This window comes from Diospyros lotus, chromosome 2, assembly GCF_014633365.1.
Source record: "Diospyros lotus cultivar Yz01 chromosome 2, ASM1463336v1, whole genome shotgun sequence".
NCBI classification, from domain to species: Eukaryota; Viridiplantae; Streptophyta; class Magnoliopsida; order Ericales; family Ebenaceae; genus Diospyros; species Diospyros lotus.
Window position 1 is genome coordinate 32,320,534 of NC_068339.1, and position 17,240 is coordinate 32,337,773.

At 36.5% G+C, this 17,240-nt stretch overlaps 1 long non-coding RNA gene across 1 annotated transcript; it reads right to left on the reverse strand.

Moving 5' to 3' along the window:
• Positions 1 to 1,565: 1,565 nt before the first annotated feature.
• LOC127795419 (uncharacterized) lies at positions 1,566 to 6,244 on the reverse strand. The gene is made up of 3 exons (XR_008021792.1): positions 5,498 to 6,244; positions 5,163 to 5,247; positions 1,566 to 4,854 (listed from the first exon to the last, which is right to left on the reverse strand). It is a non-coding gene; the product is annotated as an uncharacterized LOC127795419 (long non-coding RNA).
• Between the last annotated feature and the right edge of the window lie 10,996 nt (positions 6,245 to 17,240).

Genomic DNA, 17,240 nt, shown 5'->3' on the forward strand with positions numbered 1-17,240 from the left:
CAAGTTCATCTCTTCTCTTTTCGTTTAACCCTTTGGACTTGATGTATGGTTGATTTGGTTATGAAAATCTAATGTTTTCCCTAAAGGATTGTTGGGTAGGAATCTATGTCAAAAGTTTTGTAAATCTCTCTTCTCTTCCAATTAATCCCATTAGTTTCAATTAGGTTTTGAAATAGAGGTTGATGCACCCTATGAGATGATGAGAATGATGTAATTTGAGGTTTGATGGAGTATTGGAAGATTTGGGATGGTTTTGGGTGATTTTGGTCATTCCGTTGGTGTTTTTAGCTCTAGGAGTCGACTGACGGGGGTTCTAAGTCGACTCCACATGATCAAGCCTCGATTTAGTCGACTGCATCATCTCATTAGTCAACTATTCGTAAGTTGACTCTACGCTACGCACCCTAGACTATTTCAACCATAACTTTTTGTATAGATATCCGATTGAGGAACAATTTCAAGTGTTGTAAACTAGACTCGATAATCTTGGATTGGGTATATAATCTAGGGTTATTTGGATAAGTTAGATCCCTGTGAATTAGTAGCTAGAAATCTAACTCTTTAGTTCCAATCCAACAATGTTTTGGTGCTTGGGGCATAACTACTTGTGGTGATATCCAAATCAAAATCCATATTTTGTGCCATAGTCTAGATGTCATAGACTTGGTTTTGATAAACTAATTGAGTAATTTGGGTATGAGTTGAGTCCATAACAACCCTATCAAATTCTATCTAGTTACTAGAATTCTTCTGTTTGAGATTTGCCTTGCCCCAATTTTATGGAATAAATATATTTCTTTGGGGTGATGAGAACCATGGAGGGATTAAGAGGTGATGCTTCTAGCTGTGATTCCCTAGTCGGTTGGGAGGGTCTTATTTGGCATATCCTGACATGTCATGTTTTTAATGGCCGAGTAGGGCTTGGTCTCCCTACGTTTCTTTGCGGAATGATGTCCGGCCCTTGTGGGATAGGTTCTAGATGGTTTCTATTTGGGGTGGTGTTGTATTTCAATTTATTTGCTATTGCAAATTTCATGGTGATGCATTGGGACATTGGGTTATAGGTTTGCATACATCTGGAATCATGCTTTGTATTCAGTGGAGGCGTAAGCATTGGCATGACACGGTTGGCTTGTGAGTACCGACCTTTGTATTGTAGATGAGTATAGACATCTGGAGCATTCATATGTGTGAGTTCTTACGTGGACATAGCATAACCTGATCCTTGGCTTATGGGGGCCTTAACATCATGTTTATGTTGCATAAGCCATTGCATTTCTTTACTTGTTGCATTGCATGATTAGGATGTAGGACTCTTAAGAATGATCTGGTGTATACCACGAAGGTCTCTGGATATGGAAGTTGTTTGGGCCCGAAGGGGAATGATCTAGTGTATACTCCACGAGTGTACTTTGAGACTTCGGGGAATGATCTGGTGTATACCTCAGAAGCCTATTGTAGTGGTCCACTCCCGGATAGTCCCGCTAGTATAGGATATCAGAAAGGAGGTCATCACAAGGATGATATAGAACAATAACATACAACACCACATTAATATCCTTAGATAAATTCAGCAGAAGCCAACATAAAGGTTTACAACATCTTGGCACTATGGCCTACACAAAAATGAAATACAAGGGTATTAACAAATTTTACAACATAAAATTCCCTCACACATGCCTTCTTCACAAACACTAACATGGACCAATTAATCTGGAAGGTCTCTGTACACCTCTAACCTTGGGCTCTAGTCCCACTAGACTCGCCCTCAACCACTGCTTTACCTTTACCTGGAATGACACGAGAGTACAACAAAGTGAGTTACAAGGCTTAACAAGTATATTTATACCAAAACAATTTTAATTTAGCCTAAGTTGAACTAATTAATTAATCAGATGAATAAAAAAAATAAATGAAAAAACTGAATTCTTCGTGAGAATAATTAATTAATTAATGCACTAGGGTTTAAATTTCATTTAATCTGGATTATGTAATTATCTATTCAACCCGATTCAAAACCACAAATACCCTTATAGTATTTTATAATTATTTGCATGTAATAGTGGATTTTCCTCAATTAATTAATAAGATTTCTCAAGTCATATTAATCCTTTATTAATTCAATTTCACTGTCAGATTTCTGAACAAATATCAACGAAATAAATAAGTATTAAGTTCTTTGGAAATCTCTAATCTAGAAAGGGGATTTAACTCACTAAGCTTCCTCGATTTTCACAAATGAACTAATCATCTTTTGATATCATAGTTTAACATGTGATTTTATTGCCTATGAATCTAATTTATAACAATACTTTAGCCAATCATGAATAAATCATTAAAAGGTGACCAATCTTTTAAAATATTAAACCCAACAATATAAATTCCTCATGCAAATAATAATCGGGTTTTGAATCGAACTAAACAAATAATCATATAATCCCAAAATTAAAATCCATCCAAACCCTAACTAAAATAATTTAGCTAGAAATTATTAACATTAAAAATAAACACTGAAATTGAAAAAGAGAGAGATGTTTCCTGCGCAGATCTAAAATAGATCTGGGTCGCAATTGCACTGGATTGGAATTGCTGCTACGTGCATGAAGCATCCCTTGCAATTTTTTGCTTTGCGCGCGGCTTCAAAATCTCTCCAATTTTTTCACTGTGTCCACTGCTTCCTTCTTCACTATGTCCGCTTTTATCTTCAATTCCTCCTGTGCGTGCCTTCCGTTTTCCTATCTTATAATATATATATATATATATATGTATGGGCATGTACGTAGCCCTAGCTTGAGTCCTCCAATTTCACGCTACTGTTGGTATAATTATAATACATATATATAAATATTATAATTTAATATATATTATAATATATTATAATTAATATACTATTAATTATAATAACTTTAATTATATTATAATATTAATTATTTAAAATATTTATTTATTTCTATTATTATATTCATTTATAATATTAATTTTGAAATTAATTTTATAATACTTTTTTTCTTTTGTTTTTTTGCCCAAATCTTCAAAATAATATGCTATGCCAAATTCTACAAAAAGAGATTAAAATAATGTAAAATCCATATAAACACACATTTATGTAAGAAAAATAATACAAAATTAAGATAAAAATATATATACAATTAAGCCCTATCAACCATTCCCTCCCAAACTTAATTTTCATCATATATGTGGGAATTGTAGCTTCCAACTCTGCTCCATTAATATTAATAAATTAACCCTTAAATTTATATCACTCACACTTATATCTTCTCTTTTTTTTTTTTTTCACCAACAATTCCTTTTGAAGGGTAGGTTTGGTGTTTAGGTTATAAAAGAAAGGTTAATGTGGTTTACCAAAGAAAAATGCTCAAATACATACAAGGCTCAAAGGGGTAAACTAGGGATAAATACAAAATACATGATAAGTTTAAAGGTTATTAATTTCAATCCAAAGAATGCCTAAATCATACCCTTAATTGTGCAATGTCTAGGATTTTGTCTCGAGAGGTAATCAAGCAAGTTCTAGAGTTTGCTGAGATCTATTTAAAGTTACAAAATTTACATAAATCTTTTCTGCATAACAAAACAACTCATTACTCAAGGCTATGTGCTCAAATTGTTCCAAAAATTCCAAATGAACAATAAACTAACTCAATCTTTAAATACAAATTATATTGTAATGTAGAGAATTTTCAAAAAGTCATAATTTATTTTAATCAAGTTTTATCATACGCTCTTCAATCATCCAAACAAACAAGCCTCAAATCGAAACAAAACAAATAAGTTTTTTTTTTTACATAATTTTTTATTTTTTATTTTTTAAATCATATTTTTTAATTTTAAATTTTCCATCTACCCCCAAACTTAAACTCAATATTGTCCTCAATATTGTAAGAGAAATAAAAGATATAAAAAACAAAAATACTTCCCTGATTTTATTACAGTCTTGAAGGAATATGAGTGGTGCTTCAATGCTTCTTAATTGATATTCCTACAAAACATGCAAAACTAAATTAAAGAACACATATGAGATTAAAAATTGGGGTGAGAAAAGAAAATAAAATGCAGCAAATGAAAAATAAATTTGGATTGCCTCCCAAAAAGCGCTTATTTATAGTCATTAGCTTGACTATCACTTCTTAATTTGAAGTTCCTTCTCCTTTAAGTGAATCATTCCATGCTTTGGTTCGTGCATTATAAATTTTGGTACTCTCATAAGTTTGATTCTCTTGTTGCTTCAATTGAAATCTCCATTGCCCACTTGTGTAACGATCCGCTCCCACTTACGGGCGCCACCGGTAAATAATCGATCGGATTACTCACCCGACAACCACAACTGAAGGGTTGGACTATGTTTCAACAGGAAACGCCCTATGTGGGAATTAGGCTTCATCCTTCCCTTCGCTCTACTCAGGAATCGGTCCCAACTCAAATAAGAAAAATCCAGCGGACCAAGACCCGAAACCCGAGTGAGCTTCACTTCTCTTCAGCTCGCCCCATAGCAAGCCAGAGGTGACTCAAGCACAAAGCTAGCATATAAACACTTCGCTGAGTATTGGGGATTTATGAGAACATACCTTGCTGATCTTGACTCGGTCCGAAACTTGGCTTTACCGACTATGCCACATTCAACAAGCAATCTCACAATCATCGATCACACTATGTTGATTACACAATTAAATACATTTAAGCTCAATAATACAGATATTTACTCACAAAGGTATACATACACCACGCCCCTTGGCTACATACAAGCAATATTAAAAATACATAACTCGGGCAACACAGCTAGTTGCCACAACAGCCTCCCGGCGCCATCCCTGCCTGCATCCGGACTTGCATCATCTACACATGAGGTAAAACCTCATGAGTCATAAAGACTCAGTAAGGGTGCAATGCATGTAAATATGAATATAATCATGTTTATATATGCCAAATGCATGCAAATAAGGCTAGGCTCACACATCCTCACAACCCACCAAAGTTTGAGGCATCAACCTATCAGTCCCCACCACTAGTCCTCCATATGGCCACAGGTCCACTAGTTCTTGCATCACACAAGATATAACCACTACATGCCAATGCAACATAAAAATATTATCAAACACATTTACCAACTTGCAAGGCTACCTCCACATGGGGCCGTCCCTTACCTGGCTCGAAGCCTCATCTCTGCCTCGTCGAGAATGCTTGCCGGAGCTCCGAGCTCTTCTAGGATCACCGCTCTCCCGGTCGAACCTAGAGGCAAACACACAAAACCCAACTCCATTAACATCCGGCATTCATCCAATGCCCTCAACTACGTCGTATACCGCAAAATCACCCGACAACAAAAACAACACTAACCACGGCATAACCGGCCCTCAATAATTTACCAAACAACCCCGACATGGGGTTTAATCCAACAATACTACATAATTCATTATCTCACATAATAAAAACAATTGAATTAATTTACCTCAATTAATTCAAAGAATCAATTAATTACCTCATTCTATTGGAAGGAAAAAATCGCCAAACGCCCACGCCGACGTTGCTTCCCGAGCTTCCATTTCATGCCCAAAATTCCATTCTTGAGCTTCCGGCACACTCCTCAAGCCCCAAAATAATTTCCAGACTCTTTCCCTATTTTTCTGGAATTTTTTGACATTTTTCTCCCTTTTCCCCTTAATTTTCAGAATTTCCTTTATTTTTATTTATTTTTTTTCTATTTTTTTTTTCTTTCTTCCCGTGCACGACTTCTTCTTCCTTGCGCTTTCTTCTTCTTCCACGCATGGACAACGCCTCTGCGCGCAGGCCACCGGTCATCGCCACTCGGGCCAGCTACTGCCGGCGGTGCCGCCTTCGCCGGTCGCTCTCAGTCGCCTTGCCACGGCCGCTGCCGCCGTCCACTGTCGCAGGCGTGAGCCACCGCCCGCCGCTGCCACTTCGTTGCTGCTGTCCCCGCGTCCGCCATGGCCGACCGTAGAAGCTTCTGGCCACCGTGTCGCGACTGCCTTCCACCACCATCGACCTCTTCCTCGCTGCTCCCGCGACCATTGCCAACCGTTAGCCGCTTCCTTGTCGCTACTCCCTTCATCGTCGACCATGGCAGCCACTGCCATGGCCGATCTTCCCCTTTCTCTCACAAATCTCTCTCTCTCTCTCTCTCGCAAGCTTTGTCGCGAGCTCTCCCGAGCCCTCTTGACTCTCTCCTTGATCTCCCTCTCCTCTGATTTAAAATTTTCAGAGGGGCGGCACTATTAGAAGCTTGGCCTCCAAGCTTATACGCCCGCCTATATATATACATATATACATAATTGCACATTAACCCCCATTTTACATCATTATTTCCACTTGGAGAATATTAATTGCACTTTAGGATTTTTATAATTACACTTGGGCCCTCCCAATGCTTAAATTAATTATAATTAAGCCACTCAAAGTCTCGGTTTATTCGAAATTAATAACCGACCGCTACTCGGGAATACCGACCTTGTCCCTTCACCTGCACGGGACCTTTATTCGACCCCGAAGCACTTAAGGGTTGCCTTACCCAGAAAATCGAACCACCCCTAGGGTCCCCTCAGCTTCTAGGAGGTCCTCTCCGACTATTAGGTATTGGCACCCACTCGGGCTTGTACAGAATTTATTCTGAAATTATTCCCGGTCGGGTCGCTGCCAGCGTCACTATCCTCATCTCACGACACTCACCAATCCCTTGCCCTCTTCCCTGGACATCCAAGTCCCGAGGCACTCCCAGCTGTCAATTCGACAATTTTATTAATTAATTTCTCGAAACTTATCCTTGGGCTTCCCGGGCCACCTGGGATCCTTTCAAAATAATCCAAAATTTATTTATTTTCAATATCATGTAATACCGGGTATTACAACTTGCATCTAATTGCTTGATTACCTTTGGTTTGACTACCTCTTACATGGTAGGATTAAGGCGCCTTTGTGGTTGAGCCCTTTTTCCAAGGGATTCAAAACCTTTTCTCATGTTAGACTCAAATCAAGTAAAGCCAACTTTTTCAACCTACATAAGGACTTCCCCAAAGATTTATTGAGATTCATTTAATGGATCATTAGACTTTTCTAGATAATCTGCTACACAATTATGCTTTGAGTCTATCCTTAAGCATGTATCATTTTCCATTGGATATTTAGAAGATTGAAAAACATTAAAACTTACCTCATCTTCCCCAACTCTCAAAGTTAGTTTACTTTGTTTCATATCAATCAAAGCTCTTCCAGTAGCAAGGAAAGGATGACAAAGAATGAGAGGTACCTCCCTATCTTCCTCCATATCAAGCACAATAAAATCTACTGGAAAGATGAAATTTTTCACTTTGACAAGAACATCTTCAATGATTCCTAGTGGATATTTCGTAGATCTATCTGCCAATTGCAAAGAAACAATTGCAGGCTTCACTTCCCCTAAGCCCAATTTCCTAAAAACAGATAAATGCATTGAGTTAATACTTGCACCAAGATCGCATAGAGCTTTATTAAATTCATAACTTCCAATATTGCAAGGTATAGTAAAACTCCCTGGATCTTTTAGCTTTTGAGGTAATTTGTTTTGAATGATAGGACTGCATTCCTCAGTTAGCATTATTGTTTCATGATCATCTAACCTCCTCTTCTTGGATAGAATTTCTTTTAAAAACTTGGCATAGCTTGGCATTTGAGCTAATGCTTCTGCAAAAGGAATATTAATGTGAAGCTTTTTAAACACATCAAGAAATTTCAAGAAATTCTTATCTTCATTGTGTTGGTGAAGTCTTTGTAGAAAAGGAATTGAAGGAACATAAGGTTTGACTGGCTCTCACTTGTATTCCTCTTGTTTCTTTTTTTTTTCATTGTGTGATTTTTCTTGAGGCAGAGGCGTTGTCTTGGTTGAATTTTCTTCCATGCCTTTTTTTTGTTGCCCCTCTAGTTGTTTACCACTTCTAAGAGTGATGGCTTTCACATGCTCTTTAGGGTTTGTTTTAGTGTTACTTGGTAGTACACCTTTTGACCTTGTTGCCAATGTGTTAGCCAATTGCCCTATTTGTACTTCCAAAATCCTTATGGCAGCTTGTTGATTTTGGAAGTTTTTTTTTTGTCTTTGTCATGAACTCCGTCGTGACCTTAGTGAGTGTTGCCACCAAATCTTCTAAGGAAGTCTTCTTTTCTTGAGGATGAAATCCAGGTGGAGGTACCCTTACATTATTTTGATTATTGCTCAATGAGAAATTTGGGTGATTTCTCCACCCTGGATTGTAATTGTTGGAGTACGGATTGTTTTGTTGTCGATTCGAATTTGAAATATAGTAAGCTTACTCCGTACTCGATGTTGTAAAAGGATTGTCAGATTGACATTCGCTTGTAACATTTTTCCCAACACACAATTCACAAACCTGCATAATAGAATGAACAACATTAATATTCAACTGATCTAGTCTTTTATAAATAGAGTCTACCTTAGGATTTAAAGTAGTAAATGCTTCAATTTCATGTATCCCAGCGGATCTCTTTGGTATAGTTTTTTTTTAAGACCATTGATAATTATTTGCAGCCATTTCTTCTATCAAATCATAAGCCTCATCAGTCTATTTGCTCATCAAAGCTCTTTCAGTTACTGCATCAATGGTGATCCTTATCGAATGGCTTAATCTGCTGTAAAATGTTTGGATCAACAACCATTTAGGAAGCCCGTGTAACACCCGGTGTAACCAGTGTTAAGAGAATAGGAAAGGAAGTAAGTAAACTTCCAAAAATGCCCTTGAGGAAGTGATGATCCTTGAGATTGAGAATGCCCATGAGAAGGGTATTTTGGTAATTTGGATAGAGAAATCCAATAAAGGGTATTTTGATAAATTAAAAATAATTCCTATGTGAAATTAGGTGTGTAAGTGAATAAAAATCCCAATTTGATATTTATGTGGAGATATATGGGATTAATAAATTCACAAAGAGTATTTGGAAATTTTGGAATTTAATTCCATAAAGGAAATTTAATTTTGGAAATAGGGAAAATGGTGGATATTAAATTATTTGAGGAGAATAATTATATTTTTCCTAAGTTGTGAATTAATGTGGTAATGCCACTTGGAGAGATGAGATTAAACTTGGAAGCCAAGGTTAGTGTCATGTTGTGACACTTGGCATTTTGTGGTTCAAGTATAAATGGGAGATTTAATTAAATGCAAAAAGAAAGGATAATTGGTCTTTCAAGCATTTAATGAGAGACATTATGGTGTTGGATTAAAGAAAATCCAAATGAAATGGGAAAATAGTCACCATTAATGTTTGAAATTATGGTGAATTAAATAAATGGAATGGAAAATGGGAAAATGGTCACCCATTAATGCTTGGAAAATATGGTGATTTATATAAATGAAAAATGAGGGAATTATGTCTCTCATGTGATGGTAGAAATTAGTCCCATTAATTTAAATGGGAAATAAATATAAATTCAATGGATGAGATGTATTCTTGAATTAGAGAATAAATCCTATGGTGGGGATTTAAAGAGAAGAAATGGCATGGATTGCCAACCTATTAAAGGTGTGCTTTCTTTTAATGGTGGAGATGAAGTCTTGTAAAGACAAAGTAAATCCAATGGGTGAGATTTAAAGGAAGGAAATGGCATGGATTGTGTTTCTTCCAAGAGAGATGTATTTAATCCAAAGAGATGGATGGTTGGGATTTTCTCTCAAAAAGCAATTGGAAATCAAAGGCTAAGATGAAGTCTTGAAATGGAGATTTCAAGACTAGAGTAGTATTTAAAGGGAAAGTAAGCCCTTGTCTCAAGTTTTGCCATTTCAAAGAAGGAAAGAAAGTAAAAGAGAAGTCTTCCATGGAGGGAAAAGTGAAGAAGAAGAAGAAGAAATCAAGGTAAGTTCATTCTTTCTTCTCTTTATTTAAGGGTGCTTGAGTGTAAAGTGAGCTCTTGTTTGAATGCCATCTTAGATGGGAGAAAAGAAGATGGAAGCTCTCTTGAAATGAAGATTTAAAGGTTCAAGAATGAGGTAAGGGATGGCCCCAAGTGGTGGAGGCCTTGGATTGCATTGTAAGTAGGTTGCATAAATCTTTATGTATCTTTTTTGCATGCTTTACTTGTACATGAGACCTATGGCCATGGGGGTGGGAAAAAAGTGGTAGGTTGATGCCTCAAACCATGTTGGGTTGTGAGGATAGAATGACCTAACCATACTTGCATGCATTTGTTATTACATAGACTTGTTATGCTTTTACTTACCTTGCATATGTACCTTTACTGAGCTTTGTGGCTCATGAGGTTTTATCCTCCCCTTGTAGGTTGTTCTTATATTAAAGAAGAAAAGAGAAAGTGCAAGCTTGTGGTTGGAAGCTCTTGGTGTATTTTTCTTTTGTTTTGATGTAATTTATGGCTTGAGAAGCCTAGACATGTGGTACTTAATTTGTGGCCTTATGGCTTAGGAAAGTCTATTTGTTGTTGTTGATCATGTGTGGTATTCATATATGAATGATGTTATGTGAGCAACAATAGATTGTGTAAGGCTCATGTGTGAAATGGAAGGAGATTATAGTGTATGTTGTGTAATATTCAAATAGCATGGTTTAAGCCTTAATCTTGGAGGAAAGAGGCTAAAATGGAAGGAATGTGAATTTTATTTATTTATTTTAAATTCTAGAAAATTTGGGTTAGGAAGCCCGAGAAGAAAAAAAAAAAAAAAGAAAAGAAAAGGAAGTGAAGGAGCAGCCAGCGGCCGCGCCCGCAACCAGCCGCGCGGGCGGCCGCACGCGCAGGCAGGCGCGCGGCACGCGCGGCCAGCCTGTGCAGCCAGTGGCCAACGGGGCCCCGCGCGGGCCAGCGGGCCCCGCCGGCCAATTTTTTTAAAAAAAATTGGAAAAAATGAGAAATTTTGGGGCATTTCTTAATTGAATTTGGGCCCCAGAGGAATTTTCAAAATAAATGGATTTTTCGGGCATTTTGGAGATTAATGCCGAAATTTTGAAAATTTGAAAATGATGAGTTTTCCTCCAAAATTGGTGATCCATCAATGGATTGGTTTAAATGGTGATTTTTGGAGCCCGGTAAAATTCTTGGTCGGAAAAGAATTAAATTCAAATGAGAAAATAATGATTGGGCGTCTTCGCGAGGTTTCTTTTTAACCAAACGCGGTGTGGTTTAAAGCCCAATTCTGCTAGTAAATCCTAGGATTTAAGGGAATGGAATGACGAGCCTAGTTCCCATCTAGGGCGTTTCTTCTTGAAACATAGTCCGCCCTTCATCAAAAATCGGACAGGTTGACAATTCGGGTAATTGTTCACGAGTAACACCCGTAAGTGGGAGCGGGGCGTTACAGCCCGTGATGTGGACACCTTCTCAACAAGTCTTTAAATCTCTCACATGCTTCATACAAAGTTTTCATATCAGCTTGGTTGAAGGTTATGATGCCATTTCTCATCTTTGTAGTTTTTGTAGGTAGGAAAAATTTAGCTAGGAATTTGATAGCTAATTCATCCCAAGTAGTGATGGTATCTATAGGGAGTGATGTTAGCCAATTCTTTGCTTGAGGTCTTAAGTTCAAGCCCTTTTTCCAGGATTTCTAAATTTTTTCCCACACTTTATTTTAATAAACAAACAAAGTATAAATAAAAATATTATAATGAAAAAAAAATAAAACTACAATTAATAGTAAATCAAACAGCTTAACAAAAAAAAAAATAGTAAAAAAAACAAATATAATTTTTCTTACAATTTTTTTTAATTTACTATTATGGGTTATGGTGGGAAAAAATAAGGGTGTCAATTTCAGTGAGCATACTTGATGGTAGCCAAGATGATGGAATGCGTTGCTGCTAACATTTTACTTTATATGTATATATATATATATATTTTAAAAAAAATCAAATATTTTACAATAAAAATGGAAGATGAAACACACAAACACAGAATTATAATAGTAAATTAACTAGAATAAAAATTGATAAATGGAACTAAATAGTAGCAAATGGAACAAGAAATACTAAAAATACAACATACATACTGACATATATACAAAAGATAAAATATGCAAAATGAAAAGAAAAATTAATACAAAATAAAATAGGTTTAAATTAACAAATGGGTTATTTGATAGTGATATTATCAACTGCCAATCCTCGGCAACGGCGCCAAAAACTTGATAGCGATTTTTCGCAAGTGTACGGGTCACACAAGTAATAGAGTAATGAGTAGAATATCGTTCTCACGAGAATCGAGTGATAATTACCAAAATTATATTAACTCAAATGTTATTTAAAGAATTGATTAAGGGAAATTAATTTAAGAAAATAAAATAATAACACATAAAATAAATACAAAGAGTTTCAAGATTTGGAGAGCACTAGGGTATTTCGATTTCACTTAATTAATCCAATTTAATTTAAATGGTTGATAATCCAAAATTAATTATTCATGTAATAATAATTAATCACACAAGTCAAATTTTTACTTTCATTCCAATTTTATTCTTGTGATGTTTATTATCCAGATCAAGTTATAGATTCCATTTATCAACACTTGCATGAATAAAGAAAATCAATCCATGAAAATCAAATTATCGTAATTAAACTATATCAAAACACCAAAATTATAGAGTTTAGTTCATATTACAAATGATAGAATCCATAACAAAAGAAATGAACATAAATATAGAATTTAAAGGAAATGGAAGAAGAGAATAAAACTCTTTTGTTGTGTAGTATTTCCTTCTCCAAAAATGTTGTCACCAATTCTTGAAGAAAATACAAGAATTGGTAGTAATACATGCCTATGATATCACATGCTATGGTACTAGTACACGCCTCACCGTAAAAGTGCCCTCAACTTGCTCCCAACGTTGTGGTACTAGTACACGCCTATGATACCACACGCTAAGTATGTAGTGGCCTCATCATAGCTGGGCCCTTAGTCTACTCTCCACTTGGTAGCACAACCACCACTATACCGTGTGGACAAATCCATATCCCAGCGCTATATGCCCAAATAATGTTCGACACTCGGGGCCGGACAGCTCCACTCCCAAGGCAATGCTTGAGGCCAGTTAACTCCACCCAAAGTTTACATACATATCAACTGACCCTTGGGGTCAAATAGCTCAACTCCAGGTTAACGCCTAAGGCCAACCAGCTCCACCTAAGGTCTATATACATATTAACTAACACTTAGGGCCAGACAACTCACTCCAAGCTAACACTTGAGGCCAACCAGCTCCACCCAAGGTCTGCACATAACTCATGCCATGAGGTCATTGAGGCCAAATAGCTCAACACCTAGGGCACGCTCCCATATGCATGCAACCCTAGAGGCCAATCAGCTCCCACTCAATGCCTTGGCTCACCCATATAGCATGCCTAAACTAACATATATAAGCAAGCTTATAATATTTCATCGAATTGCCAAACTAGTGTAACCCTAAATCATGAACCAACCCATACCCAAGGATGCCCAAATAATCCCTCAAGAGCGCCCAACACTCTTAGGGATCATGAAGAAATCACCCCAAACCCATCCATTCAAACACAAGCCTCTCATGACTCCTAACTCATCTAGGCTTGTCTTGGGACCAAGAGGAACCCACTCAAAACTCAAACAAATAGTTTGAATTCTATTCCAAATAGAAGCTTATCTGATCTAGTTTATAACACATCAAACGGATCTCAATTTCAATATATACATAAAAAGTTATGCCCTAAATAGTGCAACATACTCAATCTGGCCGAAAATTAAGAGATCCTCATGCTAAAATGGCCAAGCATCTTAGGTTGACCGAAGTTTGGCAGAATGCGGGTTTCCAAGCTTAGGTAGACCGAAGTTTGACTTCGGTAGACTGAAGTTAGACAAAACGCTGCCTCTTGATCTTAGGTCGACCGACTCTTCGACCGAAGTTGCATAAAAGCTTGCTAGACGACTTAAGTCGACTATAGTGGCAACTTCAGTACAGTTGACCGAAGTTCTACAAAAATACAAGAACGGACGTAAAATCGATAACACACGCAAGATACACCAAGTTCTTGCATTGCTCCTAACTCTAATCAATTCAAGCATCATTACTTTAAGAAAAATGAGGTGAAACAAAATCTCATGTGGGCCATATAGGCTTAGTTTAACAAAAAACGAAGAAAATCTACAAGAATTACAACCAACCAGATTAAAATCCCTCCACTAAGACAAACATCAGGTTTCACGAATCAATAACCCAAAATGGAATAGATGAATTGCTCAATCGAAGGGGAAGAATAAAGAGCTTGCAAATAAAGCTAAAGAGGGAAAGAACTTGCCTTAAAAGCCTTCTTTGATGCTCCTACTTGAGAAGATGCTCTTCCAAACCCCTTTTACTTCTCACTTCCGATAAGTAACCTAGCAATAATGAAGGAAGAAGAGGAAGAAATCTTTAGCTTCACCACCCCTTTGGTACACCAACAATCAAAGGAGAAGAAAGAGAAGAAGCCCTTACCTCTTTTCTCCCACTCCCCCCGTTCGATTCCCCTCCCCTTCTCTTCCTTTGCATCTTACTTCTCCCTTTTCCATGCAAATACAACCCCCTTCCTCTTATATATATATATACACTCCCCCACACAATTACTTAAATGTCCCCACAACACTGTCAGTCACTGTTGAGCTCCTGTGAACCCTTAAAGAACCAGCCAACAAACCAGCTTTATGTACAAGCTCTATTTGCTCCCAAAGTTGTCCATAGCTAACCAAGACACCCCCACATATGTAGGGGACCAAGTTAGTTCACACATAGGCATCCACATGAACCCTTTGCTGGACTTTTGTGCTAGTCAAGTCAAGACGAAGGTTATGCCAAGCTAACCCTTGGTTCTTAACAAATAAAGGATGATTACCATCTCACAATCTTGGAAAAACAAGAAGAAAGAAATGAACAAGAAAATAAGAGAAGCTACAAGAAGTAGAGCAAGGAAGAAGATGAACAGTAGCGAGAGAGAGAACTTTTGTTTTGGCTTGCAAGAGAAGCTAGGAAGAATGGTTGAGGCATACGAATTAACAAGACTCTCTCGTTCACTCTCTTTTATCTCCCTCATCTCTCACCTCAATGAATGCTCTGAGAGAGCATTAATTAAAGTAGCAATAGAACATTAATTGCTCTGTTGTCAAAAGCAACAAAAGAAAACTTGTGGGTTTGAATCCCATGCATAGAAACGGTTAACAGTTCAAGACAATCCAAGAAAACCAATTAATTATTTTATGTCTTCCATCTCAAGTTTTGACAAATTGCATCAAGCCTGTTATTAACTCTTAATAGCCCTTTTAGTAACTCTTAATCGAACCAAGACCTCATGTTAACTATTAACGACATGCTCATTAATTCTTAATGATATCCCATTAACACTTAATGGTCTCCCTCTGTTAACTCTTAATAGTTAGTCGATCATTTTTGTTAACTTTTAACAAACATCCATCATCATTAACTCTTAATGATGATTATGAACACATGTCAATGAAACATCACTAATCTAATGATATTCTTAGCTTGTGTGTGACCTTTGAGGTTCATAGTTATGTAGCAATCAGAACACTTCAAAATCTTTGACGCTAATCAAACACTTCGATCTACTATGAGAAACTCTTCATTTCCTTAAAGCACTCTAAAAGGTCTTAAGCAGTAACTAACATTATATCAAAATGATCCTAATAACAATGAAGTCAAACTTCAAGTGAGCCTATTAGGGCTTTTGATTTTCATTTACTATAATCCCTCCATTGACTAACATCCCGACCGAGTGAGAGTCATGGACTAGTCAAACTTACAAGACTCAATAACTATGCTTGGATCTAGTATGGTGTGATTTAGATGACATATTAGAACTCCTTTCGACATCGGAAACTCTTTTTTGATCAAGCGCACACTAGCCAGGGGTTTTTTAATCACAACCAACTAAGATCGCATAGAATGTGCACCTTACACCGAAAGTCAATAGATCACATCAGCGATTAATTGCCTCCATACACAGCAGAATAGAGTGTTGAGCCAAATTACTCCAATCAACCTATTGTGTATTTTGATGTTTAACAAAACATAATTTTAGTAAAAAAAAATTTGATATATTAAATCCCCTAATGGATTTTTGATATGTCTTATGGTGGAAAACATATTTTAAGTATGATAGTATTTTGTGTATCAAAATGAACCAAGAAATGTTATTTCTCTAAGTCTGAAAGATTAGCACATTATAAGGGGACATATAAGAAAATGTTTTCAGTTAGAAAAACTATCTCCTGGTATTTTGATATCTAACATTCATTGTTGTTAAAATAATTTTTAATAATTTTTTCAAGAAATGGAATATATGTTTTTTGGGGGTGGTAAAATCGTTAAATATCGAATTTGTACTAAATTCAAAATTTTATTTTTTTATTGTTATGGATTTTAATTTTTTAGATATTTTTATTAAATCCAAATGGGGGGTACTTTCTTATTTACATTTATGTATTAAAGTAAACTATAAAAATGTAAATATGTTATAATGTATACATGCTATGAATTGTATCATCAAGCAAATCTATTTTTTCTAAAAATCTGGACTGAGAGTTGACTCTCGGTAAGGAACAGTCGACTGTGTGTTATGTAGAGTCGAGGTAGCCAAGAACAGGTTTTGGCCAGTCGATTGGGAGTCAACTGTAGGCTAATGAGAGTCGACTGTCGGTTAGAACAGTTGACTGATAGACTCCAACGGTTGGATTTTTTTTTTTATTACAGATCCGTTGGAAACTCAAGTATATATATCAAGAAGAGTTTTTTGGAAAAAAAAGCTAATGCACTATCAAGATCTATCATTCTAAAGCACACCCAATCTCTCAAGATCTCATTTAAAGCAATATAAGGCTCAAGCTTAAAGTCAAATCTTTAGAGCCCAAGACAAAGGATATATTCTCTCCAAGTGTGGTAAAAATTGTATCATTATATTTGTTCATTTGCCTTGTATATTTTCATTGTACTTATATCCATATTTGTCCAAGATTGTTGGAGTTAGGATTGCATTGTAACCGCTTTAATTGTGGATTATAAGTGGCCTCCTAGAGCCCAAATAATCTAAGTGTATTGTTGTATTAGTTTTCGGGGTGAGTTAAGGAGAAAACCAACCTCGGTATGGTGTAGAAGAGTTTCCTAGGCGAACTTGTTGAAAAATCTAGGTGTGATTATAATGGAACCTCAAGTGTCGGGTTGACCTTGAGAGAGTGGATGTAGGTGTTGGAGACACCGAACCAC